General features: G+C 41.2%; 1 protein-coding gene across 3 annotated transcripts in view; it reads right to left on the bottom strand.

Annotated features, from left to right (window-relative positions):
- TEAD1 (TEA domain transcription factor 1) overlaps nt 1-14,750 on the bottom strand; it is a 298,012-nt gene that overhangs the window by 17,346 nt on the left and 265,916 nt on the right. The window lies entirely within an intron of this gene.

Consider the following 14,750-nt stretch of genomic DNA (forward strand, 5'->3'; position numbering starts at 1 on the left):
TGAAGTGGGCGCTAATTTGGACAGTCTTCCCTTGAGATGACATGTTACACTTGTCTAGTTTAGTTTCATGCATTCACTATGAAAATGCTGTACCCTTGCAATAAAAGATCCATGAGGTCTTTGAAAAAAAACTGTGTATGAGTCAGTTTCATATTCACTTATCTCTAGAGATTTTTAAAAGAACAGCAGACTCTGCAGCTGGGTATTCGTTACACCCGTAAAAACAAACAACTCAAAATTACAGCATCTGAAGTGGAAATGGTTCTGACTGAAAATTGGCGTACAAAATTCTCAATAATTAATGCAAATTGTCACTCATTTCACACATTTTTAAATTGAGTATCTACTATGCACTATAGGAGATTAAGCTGCAACCCAATATGTGAGATATGTAAATAAAATAATTATAATTCAGATAGAAAATAAGAACCATGCAAGGGTACTCAGAGTTCAGACAGTGGGAGGCATTACTTCCAACCAGAGGCATTATTTAAGAGGATGTTGAGAAAGAGTGTTTGCACAGGGACTGTTATGATTTGGACATGCTGAGATGGGCTGAGGGGATAGCATGGGCAGAAACCTGAGGGGCTTCATTCCATCTACTGTGTAAGGACTAAGGAAAACCAGCTGCCATTGAGAAAACTCCGACTCATGGTGACCCCACGTGTGTCAGAGTAGACATGCGCTCCACAGGGTTTTCAATAGCTGATTTTTCAGAGTAGATTGCCAGGCCTTTCTTCCAAGGCACCTCTGGGTAGACTTGAACCTCCAACCTTTTGCTTAGCAGCAGAGCATGTTAACCATACGTACCACCCAAGGACTCCAAGGACTAAGGAGACTGGGAGAAATACAATGTAGGCTCAAAGAGTGCTAAATAAGGGGTGTGGACTGTATCTACAGGAATGGGGACCCCTTTAAAGTTCTGAACAAGGAAGCGATTCAGTGATCAAGGCTGTGCTTCATCCATCTCCTGATGGTATAATCTCTCAGCATGGTGTAACAGACATTAGCGAGGGAGGCTGGGAGGCTGCTGCAGCTCTAGGTCACTGACTAGATAGTGCCCTTCTTTTAGTTATCTACTGATCCCATCTGTACACCAGGCACTGTGTCTGGAGCTGGGGATACAACAGTGAGCAAAAGCTGAACCACTCCTGGCTCTCATGGGGCATATGCTCCAGTAGGGAAGACATTACAACAGAGACAGGATCCCAACACAGGGGATATGAGAACAAACAGCAGTGGTGAGACGGACTCCAGGGGTCCAGGACTTCCAATGATGCAGCTGATTGTTCAGGCAGGCAGGGCACTCCCCCAGAGAGAACAGGGTTTAAGGGTAAATGTCAGAAACAAGGGCTTAAAATAAAGGCCAGAACAGAGAAATCAAGGGAGAGACCACCGCAGGAATGGCTCAGGGGTGGCAAGATTTTGGTTTTACATCCTAAGAGCTATTGGACCAGTTAGAATCAACTTGATGGCAATGGGTTTGGTTTTTATGGGACACAGGAATTGTGAACAGGAGATGGGATGGGAGCAATAAGAGGGTATGATCAGATCTGCACCCCAGTAATCACCTCTGACCACAGCCTGGAGAGGACTCTGGAAGACAGCACGAATGAATGTAGAGAGACACTATAACAGATGATGGAGCCCTGGTGGTGCAGCAGTTAAGAGCTCGGCTGCTAACCAAAAGGCTGGCAGTTCAAATCCACCAGCCGCTCCTTGGAAACCCTATGGAAACCCTATGGGGCAGTTCTCCTCTGTCCTATAGGGTCGCTATGAGTCGGAATTGACTCGAAAGCAATGGGTTTTTTAAATTTTATTTTAAATAAGAGATGATAATACTTGAACTATTGTGGTGATTATTGACAGGTGGGTGAATTTGATACTCAGATGAGACTTCACATTCCGTGGTTTGAAACATTCTGACTAGCTAATTTTAATACATTGGTAAGCACTAATCACCATGAGAGCTCAGCATAGGTTCTAAGAAAATTACCTCAGTCATCCTATATACATATTTTTAATAAGGATCTCTATTTGAATTTCCTTCTTGAATTGAGTAGCAGGAAAACATCCATCTCCTCAGGCAAAACTGGATTTACATACAGAGAACCTTCTGCTCTATATTTCCCTTTTCACCTAATGTGCCAAGAAACTCAAAGTTAAATTTAGTGCTCAACTGCAGTCATTAACTCATTCCAGGTGTTTCTAATAATGGCTAACAACCAGTGTATAGCTCCTTTTATTTGTTTCCAATCTGATTTTACTTGTACTTGTCTATAAATTTAATAAGCTTCCTCGTAATTTGCTCTTTGGAATTATAAAAAAACCCAGTGCCGTCGAGTTGATTCCGACTCATAGTGACCCTGTAGGACAGAGTAGAACTGCCCCATAGTGTTTCCAAGGAGCACCTGGCAGATTCAAACTGCGGACCCTTTGGAATTATACGGGGCATAAATCCTAAACAAATAAAAATACCCAGGCGTGCATTTTTCTCAGATTTAAAGGTTTAATGGTTGGTTCCATAAAACTGCAGTGAGGTGGTAAAGAATATATGTCTTCCCTCTATCTGCATCTGAGCTACTCAAGGCCAAGAGTAGCTGGGTCCACCGGAGCTCCAGCTTCCAGGGCAAAGGCTACGAAGTACTGCCAACTAATCCTGGGCACACAAGGGGCTCTGAAGACTGCAATTACCACCACACAGTCCACAAAGCAGTCATGGATGTTCTCATGACATGTGCTAAAATGGGTCTTCAAGAGCTGCCACTGCCTCATTGTTTTGCTATCATCTTGGAACACATCTCTCAGAAACATGTCTTACGTGTTTTGCAGTAATGGATTATCGGTGACATTCTTCTTTACTGTGGGATTTATGCTCTTGCTGTTATAAAGTAACTCATGCCAAAAATTTTTTAGCACTTTTTAAAAAGCATAAACATGCATATGGTTATAAAGAAAATATAACTGTAAAAAGAGTGTACAGTTTTATTTTTACCCACGAGCTAGTCAACCTCCCCAGAGGTAACCAGTGTTACCTGCTTTATGACTGTCCTTTTAGAGCTATTCTAGCATATTCCAATATATATTCTTTTTTTGCACAAATAATTGCATATTATATTCACTTTTCTGAATCATTCTTTTTGACAAAAAAAAATAATGATATACCTTAGAGATCATACAGTACTGATATGGGATATCAGTATTCAAAAGAATTAAAAAAAAAAAGCCATTCTTTTTAGTGGTTGCATACTATTCCATTGTTCAGATATACCATTTTTTAAAAAAAATTTTTTTTGTTGTTGTTGAGAATACACACCAATCCAACAACTTTACGTGTACAATTCAGTGACATTAATTACGTTCCAGTTGTACCACCATTCTCACTCTCCTTTTCTGTACTTTTCCTCTCCGGTTAATATGAACTCATTGCCCCCAAAGTTTCCTATCCTTTTCAGGTTGGATGCACCATCATTTAACATGTGCCCTACTGAGGAATATTTAGGATGATTTCTAACAGTGCCACGATAATGAGTTTATGGGGAACAAGACTTTTCCTGTGCATTAAAAATTCTTTTTCTTGGACTAATCGACCAAAACTATCACAACCTCCACCAGGCTGAGCCTGGAACAACTAGATGGTGCCCAGTTACCACCACCAACTGCTCTGGCAGGGATCACAATAGAGAGTCCAAGATAGAGTTGCAGAAAAATGTAGAACAAAATTCAAATTCATACACACACACACACACACACACAAATAAATAAAAACAGCCTTGCTGGTCCTAACAGAGACTGGAGAAACTCCGAAAGTATGGCCCCCGGACACTCTTTTAACCCAGGACTGAAGTCACTCCTGAGGTTCACATTTCAGTCAAAGATTAGACAGCTCTCTAGGGCCAACGATAACACACGTGAGGGATGTGCTTCACAGTTCAACCACGTGCACGAGACTAATGGCCACACCAGCCTAAAAGTGAAGATGAGAAGGCAGTAAGGGACAGGAAAACCGGATGAAGGGAAACAGGAAACCCGGGGTGGAGAACGGGAAGAGTGTTAGCGACCAATGTTGCAAAAACAATTTGTGTATTAATTATTTAATAAGAAATTAATTTGCTTTGTAAACTTTCACCTAAATCACAATAAAGAAAAAAAAATTTCTTTTTCAACTTTGAAAAATGAGTTTACATGTACTGTGAATAAAATGTTAGCTAATATTGAGTGTGTAAATTAAACAAGGAACCCTGGTGGCAGGGTGGTTAAGAGCTTGGCTGCTAACCAAAAGGTCAGCAGTTTGAACCCACCAGCCACTCCTTGGAAACCCTATGGGGCAGTTCTACTTCGTCCTATAAAGTCACTATGAGTCAGAATAGACTTGACGGCAAGTAGTTTGGTTTTAATTTAAACAAGCTAGTTCTCATATAATCAAGTCTGCTGTTTCTGGCGTAAGGCTGAGGGGTGGGAGGGAGCGAAGGGAGATGGAGGGGGATTAGCAATGAGTGAGGAGTCAATGGTAGAACAAATGAAATTGTTTTTTAAAAACTTTCAAACATACTTAGGTAATTTAACCAGGAGAGAGGTTTCTTAAGGGTTACACCTCATCAGAGATAACAGGAGTCAGATTGTATAGGACTTTACAGAACACTGTGAGGGTTTCAAATTTTTACTATGGTGAAGTGTTAATTGGTGCTGTATGAAACAAATATCTGTGGTTGGAGAACCGTGGATGAAATAGTTATTATTATTTTTTTTAATCATAAAAAACTTCCTAGGCATAGTGTTTTCTTTCATTTTTTAATTGTGCTTTTTTTAATTTATTTATATAAATGACATTATTTTTGACAAGCAAAAGATTTAAACTCTAAACAAACTTGAACACTTAAAGTCTGAAGTAAACACAGAAATAAAATATCCAAAATAATCTGCCAATATATACAACTTAAAAATGTTCACCAAGTTTAGAATGCTTTTTACCATGACTTGACGTTAGCAAAATCACTTAAAATTTTCACAATTCTTATGTTTCTACCCATATGAATTTCTGTGCTTGGGTAATGTTAGTCAAAGTAGCTGACCAGTAGAATGAATCATTTTGAAGATTCCCTTCTTCCTTTCTATGACAAAATTATTGTCACTAAATATTAGCACTGGTTCATCGTTTTACATTTTAAACACAAAAACTCCAAGCAGTCACGGAGAATGACAGAAAAGAAGTAACTGAAGTTCAGAAGTGAAGTAACTCAATTACTGTACTGTCGTTGCTCATTTCCAAATCTGCTGTTTAACCACAGGAAAAGTAGCACCGTAAGGGCTGCAGAATTGAACCAGCTCATATGATTCCAAACTGGTAAGAACTTCCTCTGAAAATGAATATGAGAAAGTGTCTGCACATGTTATTAAATGAAAAGTAATATAATGGCTAAGTACACCTACTCCTCACTTATTGACTATCTCGTTAATCTGACATTTTGCATGTATGACAATAGTAAAAAATCTACTATCCGACTATTCTGCACGTTAATGATGCATGTTGGGCACTAACAAATCTTAGGTGTAAGATGAGAGTAATGCTGGCTGTGATGGTTAAGATCATGTGTCAACTTGGCTGGGCTACGATTCTCAGTGGTTTGGCAATTATGTAATGATCTAATTTGGCAGTTATATAATGATGTAGTCATACTCCATTTTGTGATCTGATGTGATCATCCCCCATTTTTGCATAATGCCAATTTTCACATAATGACCTGGTCTTTGGAACCTAACCGTGTCAATAAGTGAGGAGTGGGTGTAATATAAGTATGCTAATTTGAAGCATATAAGGTCCCTAGATGGTGCAAACAATTTGCCTTTGACTGCTGCTAACCTAAAGGTTGGCAGTTTAAACCCGTCTAGCTGTATGTACCGAGGAAGAAAAGATCTGGTGATCTGCTTCTGTTAAGACAGTCAAGAAAACCCTCTGGAGCAGCTCTACTCTACACATATGGGGTCACCATGAATTGGAATCAACTTAACAACAATCTGAGACACACATGTACATATATGTATATACATGTATACACACATGTATATACATATATACGTGTGTGTTTGTATGTATGTAAGTATAAAATGAAAACTCAATACTAATTGCAGTAATTACTTAGGATTTAGGCCAACAAAGGATTTTTTTTGGAGGGGAGTAGAACTGTGGGTGCACTGTAATAATAAAAAGAAGACTGATTTACAGATGGTTTTGCCATTGTTCCTCAATTTTCTAAAGACAATGAACCCCCTTTTCTAAAGACATTTTCTAAAGACAAAGAACCCTGACACCTGTGGCAGATCATTCATAACACCTTAGAATTCCTAAAATAATTTTAATTAGTTTTAATTTGGAATGGGTGACCTGTAGTTATGACAAGAATTATCAAAAATGAGATAATTTAAGAATACACACTATAAAAACCTGCCTTCAGAAACTACTCTACCAAATTACGAATTTAAAGGTGTAAAGATTAACTTTTTTACATAAAATATAACATTCAGAAAAGTGCACAAATCATATGCTTATAGCTTGAACAATTTTCATAAAGTCAATATGCCCATGTAACCAGCACCCAGATGAAGAAATGGAAGGGACCCCGCACCTCCCAAGGGGAACCATTATCCTAACTTCTGGTATTACACATTAGTTTTGTCTGTTTTTTTGAACTTTAAATAAGTGGAATCACACAGTGTTTACTCCTTGGTGTTTAGCTTCATTCACTCAACACTGTATTTCCACAATTCATCAATGTTGATGTGTGCAGCTCATTCATTCCCATTACTGTACAGTATTCCATTGAATAGATAATACCACAATTTATCCTTTGTACCTCGGATGGACATTTGAGATGTTTCCGAATTGGACCTATTATGAATAGTGCTACTGTGAACATTCTCACATATGCTTTTTGATGAACACATGCATGCATTTCAGTTGGATGTTTCTAGAAATGGAATTGTGGGGTTGTAGGGTATTTTAGCTTTCCTACAGATAAGAGACACAGATGGTCTTTGAATTATCTTTTTTTTTTTTTTTTTTTACAGTTTGAGGAAAGTTTACATTTCGTTATTAGCGTACATTTATTAAGTTAGATCTTAAAAGGCTTCCCAACTAATTATAAATAACTGATTCACTATAACAACAGCTTTGCAATTATCCTTGAACATGGAAAATAATCATGTGACTATCCAACCATATCACAGCTGCTCTTCAGGAATTTTCTAGGAGGAGGTATTGATGTGAAAGAAAATTGTTATGTCAGCTAATGACACTAGGGCTATCCCAGAAAGAAATGTGGTCACTAATCTCCCATGAAGCAAAGGTAATACCAGAGAAAGAATGCCATATTAAATCAACAATGAAGGAGGCAAACTGTAATGAGTCTAGTGTTTGAGCTGAATTCATTACCCAACCTAGTGACTCATTTTCCCTACAACTGAAAACTCTAGGTGTAAAGCAAACCTATTTCATGTGGTTCTGAAGGCAAGAAAATCAGGGGGGACAAAAAAAGTGCTGGTATCAGAGAGAGAAACAATTCTTGCCTAATCAGCTTTTATTTGACCACAGGCTGTTTTTAAAAAGCAAATAAATACAAAAATGCAAGCAACAGCTAAAAACGAACAAACCTACCTTCCCACCACAAATTTCAAATTCAAACCACATCCTACCCTCTGGGGACAAGCCAGCTCAAAATCTTGGTCATGGGCCAGGTTCTGAAGTATTAAAGAGTGACCTGAGCAACCTTCTGGATAAATACGTCCAAACGCAGGAATATTATTACCATGATATAATACTTGCTGTGCTGCTGAACAGTCCTAATTGTTAAGACAGTTCTTTTGCCTGTGGTATTAGCTTCCTATTGCTGCTGTCACAAATTTACTGTCTTAAAACAGGACAAATCTATAACCTTACAGCTCTGTAAGTCAGAAGTTTGACAAGGGTCTCCCATTAGGTTAAGGTCAAGGTGTCAGCAGGGTGCCATCCCTCTCTGGAGGCTCCAGGGGAGAATCTGTTTTCTTGCCTTTTCCCACTTCTAGAGGCTGCCCACATTCCTTGTCTTCTGACCTCCTATCACCAAAACCAGCAACACTGGACAGAGTCCTTCTCAGCTGCCCTCTCTCTGGTTCTCTTATGTGTCCTCTTTCACTTTCAGGAACACTGGGCCCTCCAGATAATCCAGGATAGTCTGCTGATTAACTGGTTGCCATCTAGTTATTTAGACAACTCCAACTCATAGTGACCCCCATGTGTGTCCGAGTAGAACAGTGTCCCATAGGGTTTTCAATAGCTGGTTTTTCAGAATTAGACTGCCAGGCCTTTCTTTGAGGTGCGTCTGGTTGGACTCAAACCTCCAACCTTTTGGTTAACAGCCGAGCATGTAAACCATTTGCACACCCCCCAGGGCTTCATCTGCCGATTGTTGTTGTTGTTTTTAGCTGCCTTCCAAGTTGATTCTGGCTCACGGCTACCCCATGTGTGCAGAGTAGAACTGCTCGCTCCATAGGGTTTTCAAGGCTGTGACCTTTCAGAAGATCGCCGGGCCTGTCTTCCAAGACACCTCTGGGTGGTTTTGAACCATCAACATTTTAGCTACTAGTCAAGCACTTACCAGGGACTCCATCCGCTCATTAGCAACCTCAATCCCCCTTTGCCATGCAATGTAACGTATTTACAGACACATGGACAGCTTCAGGGAGCCATTATTCTGTCTACACGCCTGTTAAGCTCGAGCTGCTTCTCCATAACTTCCACACAGAGCTTCCGAGCTGCACCCATTTAAGAACACTCTGTGTGCCAATTCTGCATGTTCCCCTTAGTCTCATCTTTCCTCTCCCCCTTCTCACTCATAAGGCTCTTCGGGTCCTATTTCCCAGGGTTCAACATTAGTTTTACAAAACTTCATCCTGGTTTCAGACTGCCATTCCATCTATAGATAAGGATCTTTGTGGCTCCTGGCTCTTCATTTGTCATTATGTCATCCCAGACATGTATTATCCACGTATCTGAATGACAGCATCGATAGCAGGAATGTGATTTGGAGTTACTTATTTGTGCCTCAGTTTCCTCATGTTTAACACAGAGAAGACTGCTTCCAAAGTCCACTGTGATGATGTAAAGAGATAATGCATATAAAAGTCATCTGTAAATTCTAACAGGCCACGCATATGACAGCCATTAAGAATTCCAATAATCAATCCTTGTTAACTTGTTGATTTAAAATATTGAGTAGGACAGAGATTAGCACAGAGCTACAGAGGTTTCCCCCAATGTAGACAGTGGTCCATAATCAATACAACGGATTCCACCGTAGCCCCAATCCACATTCGTCAGGTGAGCTGCACAAGGGGAACAATGGCTTTTTCTGAATGAAAGAATCAGGACATTTTTTTGTATTTGAGTTTATGACAAGTCTTATATTTTGGGTATACCTTCTCAAACATGTACAAAATTATCATCTCTTCCACAAAGACATGATTAAAGAGATGCTACAGAATTATTTCTGGAAATAAAAAAGGCAATCATTAACAAATGTCTGTTGAATGAATTAACGACTTTGTCAAGGATTTCATTTTATTTGGATCCACAATCAACACCCACAGAAGCAGCAGTCAAGAAATCAAACGACATACTGCATTAGGCAAATCTGCTGCAAAAGACATCTTTAAAGGGTTAAAAAGCTAAGATGTCACTTTGAGGACTACGGTGCAGCTGACCTAAGCTATGATATTTTCAATTGCCTCATATACATGTGAAAGCTGGATAGTGAATAAGGAAGACTGAAGAAGAATTGGTGCCTTTGAATTACGGTGCTGGCAAAGAATACTGAATATACCATGGACTGCTAGAAGAACGAACAAATCTGTCTTGGAAGAGGTACAGCCAGAATGCTCCTTAGAAGCAAGGATGGCAAGTCTTCGTCTCACGTACTTGGGACATGTTATCATGATGGGCCATTCTCTGGAGAAGGACGTCATGCTTGGTAAAGTAGAAGGTTGGTGAAAAAGAGGAAGACCTTCAAGATGGATTGACACAGAGGCTTTAGGAATGGGCTCGAGCACAGCAACGATTGTTGAGGATGGCGCAGGACCAGGCAGTGTTTTGTTCTGTTGTACACAGGATCATTATGAGTCGGAACCAACTTGATGGCACCTAACAACAAAGTCTAGTTGCAGGCAAGTCCTGGAAAACAATATACATGCACAGCAAAAGCAGGTCACAATGCCAGGCAGAAAATGCCACCAGCATCAGAAAGGAAAAGAAACAAAAAACGCAATGTCAACAAGTTTCCCAAATTCTTCCCCAAATCATTCATCTCTTACTCTCATTACTTGGCTCCTGCAACTTAGACATTTAAGGCCCCAGATGGATTTCTGGGTTGGCTTCTCCTCTATTCCCCATCACCCAGTAAATCCATTTATTCACGGAAGTGTTTTGCCGTTCCTTTTCTTTTTTTTTTTTTTTTTAAGTACTGAAAATACAAGCAACGACAAACCCAGAAAACCCAGCATTCTTCAAAGAGTGATCCTTCTCATTTCATGGATGAGGGAAAAGGAAGCCTAGCAGGCCTACTCTGACACGTGGGGTCACTATGAGTAGACACTGACTGGACGGCTCCTAACTACAACAGTCCAGTTAAGTGAGACCCAGACTCCTCTGAGGGGAAGGCAGGGCCAGGGGATAGCAAATGCCCTTGGAAAGGCTCAGGGTGGGAGGCCCAGGTCAAGGAGGCAAAAGGACCAGGTAGTGAATGGGAAGTGAGCACTGCTGCTACTGTTGCCAAGTGAAGAAAGGCAGTGTGCAGCTCACTCAGAAGCAGCATTTGGCTGATGACAACCACTTTTGTCACTAAGGGGAAGCAGATGACCCATAAGGGCACGGACACCCGGGTCAGGACAGGAGCTGGAGCAGACACTCCCTGCCTACCCCATCCCTCCCTTCCACCCCAGAGAGCCTGGAAGGGCTGGGCGGGAATTACTTGGTTGCAAAAATGAAAACATCAAGAGGATTGTTCCTGACAAGAGACAATGTAATAGGCACTGATGGATGCAAGACGGCACTGATGTTTTCAAACCACCACTTTGAACCTCTCCTCTTCATCCTTTCTGAGCAATGATCAAAGGACCAAGATTTCAAATTGTGAAGCAATTTTTTCCAATGGCAGCATCTGGCTCCTTGGCAGGCAGCACCGGGAACTGAGCTCTGCTGTGGGCAGGTTTCCAGGCCTGCCACATGGTGTGGCTCGACCAGGCAGGTCATGCCGTGCGGGCCTCGCAGCTGCTCCCACGGGCGCCAAAGGACAATTGTTCTGCACTGGGCGAGCCGTGAGCCGTCAGACAGAAGTGCCCCAAGGGGCAGCACTGGGCAGGGGGTCTGGAAGAAGCTGGCTGCTCCCAAACCCACCGTACCCGATTCATTCGCATACATTTGCATCCTGGCCAAGATCACCGAAGCCAGCGCCCATTGGCATCCGGAGGCCTGGGCTGGGGGCGTGGGGAGGGAAGCTGGGATGACCATGGGACAATTCCCCAGTAAGGCAACTTGCATTCGTGGAGGGTGAAAGGTGCTGCCCACAGGGAAACAGGTCTTTGAGCAGGTTCACTTGGGGTCATTGTGCCCCTGCCCAGCACAACAGGACAGCACCTTTATGTCTCCTGCCACAGCTGTTTTAAATAAGAATAACAGGGATAAACTCAGCCAGGCTCTTCAAGTTACATCCCGCTAATTATGGCATATATTTACATCTACAAAATAGAAGATTTTAAAAAACACCACCAAGGGCCCCTTTATTGTGCAGACTGAGACCCCCATTTGAATTTCATAAACACTCAGTACTTCAAAGAATCTTTAAAAAAAAGTGCTCTAATTACAATTATGTACTGCCTGAAAGGCGGGTTGTTTGCATTGCAAATTCCTACAAATACCAGCATTCATTAACAAAAATTCAATTAATATCACCCACACAACTTCAGGTAACTGCCACTGGCAATTTCACGCTGTGGCTGGGATGAAAGAGCCAGGGTCTCAGCCCCAACTACAAAGCAGACACACAAGCCAGTTTGTCCCAATCAGGCAGTTAATGAAGATGGGGCGCCCCGCTGAGCCGGTCCTTAACCATCACATTCATCAGGTGTGTGAACAGCAGCCCGGAGACCACCCTTACCAAACCCGGAAAAAGAACCTTTTTCTGGTTCAGCATTTTCTCTGCATGAAAAATCTTACATAGAGCAAGAAAACCAACAACAACAACAAAATATCAGTCATACGCAGTTAGCTAACAAGCGCAGGGTTACCAAATAAAATACAGGGCAACTGGTTTAATTTAAATTTCAGATAAACGAGTGATTTGTTAGTATATTATGTCCCAAATATTGCATGGGTCATACATATACTAAAAAGTATTCATTGTTTTCGTGAAATTCAAATTTAACTGGAAGGCCTAGCCAAATCTGGCACCTCCAGTAAAAAGTCGCTTTTACCAAAAATAAAAATTGGGACTTTCCCTCAAATTCGCACTGTTGTACAAAGGCATCTTACACTTAAGATATTTTAAGTGGTTAAAAAAACGAAGTTGGAGAATAATACGTAGGAATAATCCTCTTTTAATAAAAATAACAAATATATATGAATATACATATATAAAATAGTCGGGAAGAATTCCCAATCTTGGGATATGGCTGGTGAATATGTATAACAAGGAGCTCTCACTTTTTAGCCTACGTTCTTTTGAACTACTTGATGTACCACAAGCTTTTTTTTTTATATTACTTTTGCAATTTAGAAGATAAATTAAAATGGGGACTAATATGGACTGAATTGTGTCTCCTAAGAATATGTTGTAAATCCTAACCTCTACGCCTGTGGTTATAATCTCATTTGGGAATGGACTGTCTTTGTTATTTTAATTAGGAAGAATTAGTGTAGGGTGTAACTTCGGTCAATCTCTATTGAGATATAAAAGAGATTAAAAGCAACCTAGAAGTACAGATGGTGGAAGACTGGTGACAAGCCACACGAAGATCTCCAAAGAACCCAGAAAACACACTGAAGAGACAACGACCTTCCTCCAGAGCTGACAGAGAGTAGAGAGAAAGCCTCCCCCTAGGAGCAGGCACCCTGAATTCGGACTTCTAGCCTCCTAAACTGTGAGAAAATAAATTTGTTTAAGCCATCCACTTGTACTGGAAGAGTGGGGTGCTGCTCTAACAGATACCTAAAACGTGGAAGTGGTTTTGGAATTGGGTAATGCATAAAGGATGGAAGAATTTTAAGGTGCCTAATGCTAAAAGCCTCAATGGCCTGAAGTGACTGTTGGTAGAATTATGGACATCAAAGGCAATTCTGGTGAGGTCTCAGAAGGAAGTGAGAAGAGCCATAGAGAAAGCTTCTATTGTCTTAGAGAATACATACGGCACCAGCACCAGAATGTTGCCAGAAATGTGGGCGTTAAATATGCTTCTGGTGAAGCTTAAAAGAAAGTGATGAACATGTGACTGGACAATGGAGGAAGGGTGATGCTTTTTATGTAATGCCAAAGAATTTGTCTAAATTTTCAAATGATTGGTGAAAGGTAAACATGTAAATGATGAACTTGGATACGTACCTGATGAGATGTCTAAGCAAGATCTTAAAGAAGCTGCATTGTTTCTTCTTGCCAATTACAATAAAATGAGAGAGGAAAGAGATGGACTTAAAAATGAATCATGAAAAATGAAAACACAACTTAAAGATTTGGAAAATTCTGTTGTACATATTAAGGACATATGTCCTAAAATGTTCACCAAGGACATGACTACACAGTCTTTTCTTAAAGAGATTAAGCCGGTGACTGATGGATCTAACCAGCTACCACAGCAGAAAACCCAGCAGCTTAGACTGAAGGGGACAGAGAAAGAATGAAAGGAAAGAACATTATTTGTTTTTTGGAATTCTACAGGCAGGAAACAGGCCAGAGGAGCTACATCTGTTGTCCTCTAAAAAAAGAAAAGGACCATCCCTGGAGCAGCTCAGAGCCCAGAAGAACTGTCTGAAGAACACAGAAAGCAAGGTTTTCTCACTTTCAAGGGGTGGGGCCAGAGTCTCCTGGATCTCAAAGGGTGAGTCCACAGCCTCCTAGGTTTCAGAGTCGGATCTTTGCCAACACGGTTCCAGAGTGTGGGGCTGCTGATATGGTGTACCAGGGGCGGGTGGGGCTACCACCCAAAACTGAGGGGGTGATGGTGCCATTCCCAAAAGCCAGAACAGAGCCTGCTGCACTCAGCCAAGGGTGTGGGGTCGCCACTCAGATGGACTAGAAGAATGGGGCTGCCCAAACTCGAGGGAGCAGAGTTCCCATCCCACTAGGCCTGGCAGAAGTGAAGCCCAGGGCTGAGGGGCCTGCATCCAGAATCCAGAGAGCATGGTCAACACCCAGAGTCTGTGAGTAGGGCCACTGCCCAGACTGTCTCAGAAAACAGAGGATTACTTTCAAGCCTTGAGAGCTGATGTAATTCGTTCTGCTGGGTTTTGGACTTGCTTGGTGCCCATTATCCCTTCTTTTCCCCAACTTCTCCCATTTGTAATGGAAATGCCTACCTTGTGCCTGTTCCACTATTTTACTTTGGAAACAGATAACTTGTAGATTTCACAGGTTCACAGTTGAAAAAGAATTTTGCTCCAGGATGGAATACAGCTAAAGTCTCACCCATATTTCATTCAGATAATTCAGAAGAGATTTCAGACTTGGAGATGA

This window comes from Loxodonta africana, chromosome 7 (assembly GCF_030014295.1).
Source record: "Loxodonta africana isolate mLoxAfr1 chromosome 7, mLoxAfr1.hap2, whole genome shotgun sequence".
In the NCBI taxonomy this organism is placed as follows: Eukaryota; Metazoa; Chordata; class Mammalia; order Proboscidea; family Elephantidae; genus Loxodonta; species Loxodonta africana.